This window comes from Mercenaria mercenaria, chromosome 7 (assembly GCF_021730395.1).
Source record: "Mercenaria mercenaria strain notata chromosome 7, MADL_Memer_1, whole genome shotgun sequence".
NCBI classification, from domain to species: Eukaryota; Metazoa; Mollusca; class Bivalvia; order Venerida; family Veneridae; genus Mercenaria; species Mercenaria mercenaria.
The window spans coordinates 50882675-50888724 of record NC_069367.1 but is presented as its reverse complement, the minus strand read 5'-3'; positions in this window follow the sequence as shown (position 1 = coordinate 50888724).

Genomic DNA, 6050 nt, shown 5'->3' with positions numbered 1-6050 from the left:
CTTTATTCGGGCAGCACTCAATTTTTCATGATTCTGCAGGTTTTATAAAGCGTATTCATACAGAAATCAGGAAAAGAGAACTATATATTGGTTACAAATCTTTGCAGCAGTTGTCAGATAATTATCAACAGTTTGATATCCTGTAGTTTTATTTTTACTAAGAAATAAATTAAGCAAAGGCGTTGTTTGATACATTGGCTCGATCCATTAAAAAAAAAGCTTTTCAGATTTAAAATTCAAATATGAACCGTTAAAAACGCAAATGAATATTAATATATCGGTATACATTTCTGGTTACTAGGCATGCTCAGGTAATTGATTCACCCGGGCATATTTCTTCTAAACTCTGCAAACTACATTCAGCTCGTTCCTGAACCTTGATCCACTGAAAAAATATACAAAAAAGTTGGTGACGAAATTAATCTCCCTAATATATGCTGCAATTTCTTCCAACAAAATGTGCTCCCAACCACTCCAGCCCATAATTATTTCAGGCAAATTTGTTAGCAAAAATACAATATTTAGAATCAACAGCATTTTTACTACGGCTTTATTTGTCTTCCTTTGCATGCTTGATGTCTTTAGGCCGTAGATGATACCAGCTGTACAAAACAGAATTATAAAATAAGGCAAGATGACACTTATAAATGTTCTTGCAAGTCCAGCGTAATCACCGTACGTTTCATTGATTGCGAATATATCGCATTCAGTCTGCAACTCTTCGAACACCATACCTTCTAAGCAATGTACGTATGTAATCAAATGTTTGGCCAAATTCGATTGAATACACTTGATTCAACATGATGCCCTCTACGGACATGCCAACTATCCATACAATAATAACTACAAGTCAAATGGTTTATCGCGGCCAGAAATTTGTACAAACCGGACAGAAGTTGCGAAATTGTCATTTGTGCAGGAAAGAAGCGTTTACCATAATGTCCAGTACTGGACAGGTATAGTGACCATGCACGGGCACAGCCAATTTTCTCAGAGGGGGTCCGATCCCCCCCCCCTGGAAATTTTGAAATTTAGCACTTCATTTTTTGCATTCTGGGACAGTTTTATGGACTAACCTGTTAAATGTGGGAAAAATGATAAAATCAAGCTTTCTTGAAGGTATAATTCTTAGTTTCTTTTAGATAAATAGATCTAATATGAATTATGTCGGGGTCGTATGTAGCAGCAGTATACTTTACATGCGGTCCTAATGTTGCCTTTTTCGAAAAACATTTTCTTTCCTTCTTGTCTTCTTTCCTTTTAAAAGATTGCATGGTGACATATCATGCTTTCTGTTTATGCAGGTAAACTTGTGTTTGGTTAAATTTCAACAGAGCACAATTGTCTGAACAGTGTACAAACTCATTACTGTTTTTTCAGGCAAGGGTGGAAAAAAAGTGGTAGAAAATGAAAGCAGTAACATTTTTATAAAAAAAAATAAACAATGAGACAAACATTTCCAACATCTTTGGACGGTTCAAAAATCCCATGTTAAACATACGATAAAGCCCGAAACGCGTGAAAATGTTCCGAATGTAAATCGGGTGAAGTAAGCGCTCTATGTATGCGTCTGGATTGATTAAACTGGGCGAGTCTACTTACTTAATACTTGAGGATGAAAAAAACGTGTTTTTTAAATGTTGCTCTTAAACAAGGTTGGCGGTTGAACTACTAAAAGTACAACAACAGTTAATTCACAACAAATTGTACGGTATGTTTTATAATCAGTAGAAGCTAGTCGTGTTTACGCTTATGAGACCTGTTTCACCCACAAGTAAAGAATTCACAGGTCCATCATGAAATAATTTCCCCAGCGCACATATACTTGTCCTATTCAAAATGATCGCGGCCTCATCGGCCGCGATCAATAATTCTCGATTATGTGACCGTACATATTCTTTTTACACGGAACGGACTAACCACACAGATAAGTCTTTCAACTGAGACTACAGCCACTAACCAATTTGAAACAACGATGAATCCTATGCCAGCGATATTACAAATAACACAGTCTAATTTTGAGTATGCTCTCTCAATAAAGTTCATATTTTCTAGCCACACTAAGAGTGCGTAAAACCCGTTAGCTTAGTCTGAAAAGGCAAGAGAGGTCAAATATACTGATATAGAAAAATTGCGATTTCTGTTTTTAATCAGAACATGAATAATAAGAATATTCAACAACGAGCCTATCCAAATCAACAAAGAAACATGTTGCATTATCTTAAGTGCTGTTTCTTCCAAAATACTTTCATAATAATCTCCATACTCGTCGTGTCCGTTCATAAAACATGATGTATTTGTGTTATTCACGACATTAAAGTATATATAATCTCCATACAATGTATCGTTGGTAACATTCCGAATGTCTAGCTCCATGTTGCCATTACCAGATTCATTTGTTATCTCTGTGTTTTTAAGAAACATTTTTTACTTCAATATTGTGTTTATGTTCTGGACGAAATACATAATGCAAATGCAATTCGCCGTTCTCTTCCTAAACTGGCATCAGTCGTTAGAGTCCTTCAAAACAAATGTCTCTACCATAACGTCCTCTTTCGTAAAACATTTATAATATCACCTCTCTCTGACTCTAACGTTGAATGAGCCTATTGAGAAAATGGATTTCTGAGAAAATTTTAGTGTCAGTTAACATTATTACAGATTCTTTGATCTCAATTGTACTCCTCCCTTCCTTGTAACTATATCCTGGATAATACGTGCATTTACATATCTACAGTAGGCGGGGTTAAACTGGCGAACATTGGTTAGTTGATTGATCATATATTACCTCCGTCTTTTTTTCTCAACGTGTTTTTATACAATAAATTAGCAAGTAATATAGTAAATCACAACTGTCACAATATAGGCCATTGCGATACTCGTTTCTGTAATAATGAAAACAAACCAATTAGGAAAGATATAAGCCTCTGTAAGCTCACAACTAAAGACAATATTCTTAGAAGATAAATGTTAATTGTTTGACAGCTGCGTCCTCGTGAAATTATTACGCCTGACATATAACCGGCCATCATACATACATAGTATTAAAACACTCTTTGCTATATTTTTTTTATTAAATGATGATATAAAGTTCAGGCTATATGCCTTTGAAACTTAGTATCTCGAATTACAAGATATCAAGTGTTTTATAAAGAAATATTAAATCACCGCTATACTTCGTTAATATTTTAAAATTTTATTAAGAAGTTATTTATTTCATAATTTATTAACTTATAAAATGAGGAACAATAGCTTGTAACTTCCTTTGAAAAGTTGTATGATAAAGCGCAAGGATAACTATGGAAGATTATTTATGCAAAAATTCTATCATTGCATTTGGTCAAACGCTTTATGATTCATGACAAACATTATTGCATTTGGTCAAATGCTTTATGATTCATGACAAGCATTCAATTGCATTTTGTCAAATGCTTTATGATTCATGACAAACATTATTGCATTTGGTCAAACGCTTTATGATTCATGACAAACATTCAACTGCATTTTGTCAAATGCTTCATGATTCATGACAAACATTATTGCATTTGGTCAAACGCTGTATGATTCATGACAAACATTCAATAGCGTTTTATCAAATGCTTTATGATTGTAAACAAATGTATGTTATGTAACGCAATTTTGATGATTATAAACGCTATATGCTTGGTGTTTGATAACATGCTTCCTGCATAGCTCTATATCAAATGTCCTCATGCATATACTTCAATTAGTTTGATGCTAAGAATAAATCAACTGTTTGCATGTATGACCATTCTTTGATTTTGTAAAGTAGCTCTTCCATATGCGTTTGCATTAATTACAGTTTTAAATAGGAAAAAAGAAATTTCGAAACTTGGCACTATCCACCATACACTAAGTTCCTATGACTTCAACGGAGCCGGGAACCGGCAAATTTTGATAAATTTTAACGCTAGGGGCGCCACATGTCTTATAATTATAAGGACTGATCCCCAGGCTTGTTCAGTTGCAATTAAGGAACAAAAACGAACAAGTTCTTATAAAATAATCACAAGTCATGTTCGTTAACAGTTTGGCAAGTGTTCTTTGCATAAACTGTAATCTATCTCGCGAACAGGGTCTGTGACTTTTATTATTATTTGTGAAAAAAATCGTAAAATACATTTAGAGAATATATTTAGAGTCGGATCATCAGTCGTGTTTGAAGGCTATCGTTCGATTAAACAGAACAGTGAATCGAATGCGCCCCCGGTGTTAACACAGAAAAGTCCCGGGTCGTAGTTGGCGGACAGAGCAGGTAGGCTAATGCAATTTACATATTTACTTTTGAAGCATTGCTGTATAATTTTTTTTAGAGAGGTATCATGCTAGAGTGTCTGCCTAGCACCCGGGAGGTACCAAGTTTGAGCCTCGCTGGACAGGAGACTCGTTCATGATAGATAATTTGTGATAGTTTTTGACCGAAAACGGGAAAAATGTTCTGGTTGAGGAGACAAGTTTGGCTCTGTCTCAGAAGAAAAAGGTTGAATAGTGTAATGACGTTGGGATCGGCCTAGTTCAGGCATCAGCTAGCTCGATAGAGCTACGAACTGGTATCCCGAGGGTCGATGGTTCAAGTCCCACGTTGGTTGCACGTTTCCTATGGATAAAACCCGGCCCGGCCCAAACGACGGAAAAAGCTGATTTCGATCGTACGGAAACCACCGAAAACTTATGATAGGCTAATAAAATTACAAATGGTTTTAATGTCATCATGTGTGACGAATGGTTTTACCGTCATCATGTGTGGGTTTTTTTACCCAGTCATTCATTATTGTAAAAGGTGAAGGCCTATCTTAAGCAAATAACATGATTGATCAGCATTTCTACAATTTCTAATAAACACATAAAGATGGGAGGTTATGCACTTCAAAAGAAAATAAAATACATGACAGAACTATTTTTAAAATATCAATTAGAAATAAATAAAAGGCATTCACATAAGTAATAAGAAGGTAAAAATATCAATAAATGTAAAATGATTATATAGGTATACAGGCTATTCACTGTAAAAGGCTAAATTTGCCATTTTCACTCTTTACTGCACATAGGTCGAACTTCTGTCTCTCTGTTCAACGTAACAAGGCATATCTCGCATTTTGGGGTGTGATTGTGTATTAACGTCCCTTACCAACATGGATATGTATCATCTGGGAATCATTGCTCCATGTATCATATAGTATACTATCACTATCATACAGTTTGCAATTCAAGTGAAATACACTTTTAAAAGCGAAAATTGCCGTTTCGCTCTATCGCCGCACACGTTGTGATCGAACTTTTGTTCAGTGTGTCAAGGCATATCTCACTTTTATGGATATGGTTGCGCATTTATGTCCTTTATCTACACGTAAATGTATCAAATACTATGCTATCATTACATACAGTTGGCAGTTCAAGTGAAATGCACTGTAAAAAAGGCGAAACTGCCGTTTTCGCTCTATCGGTACAAACATGGATTCAAACTTTTGTCTCTCTGTTCAACATACAAAGGCATTTCTCGATATTGTTATATATTTATTCTCCTTACCTACGGCTATTTCAGGCATTTGGGCGGGGCCGGGTTTTATCTATAACCCACTTTTCCCCCTTTGTTTAATACTTTATCAGTGATTGGCAAAATAAAGATCTGTTTTGCATACAAGACTACAAGTTAATAAAATACCTAGTCCAACAAATTGTACTACTTCCACGATAATGTGGAGCTACGGACTAGTATCCTGGGGGTCGTGGGTTCAGGTCCCATGTCGGATGCACTTTTCCTCCTTGGTTTACTTTAGTGTGCCCAAATATCACATATTCTCCAAAGTCCAATTATTTGGACTAATAAAATACTAAGCCACTGAACAAACTGACCGTTTATCTTTGTCCTTTCGAGATTTTTTTTTTATGGAAATTGGGAACATTTTTGAAGTGGGAAAAGGTCCTTTTTCCGGTACTTTATATTAAAGAAGGAAAAAATGCTGAATTAAGTTCAGACCAAGTTGAATTCTCTTGTGATGCTTTATAACTGTATTGTATTTTAAGTATTT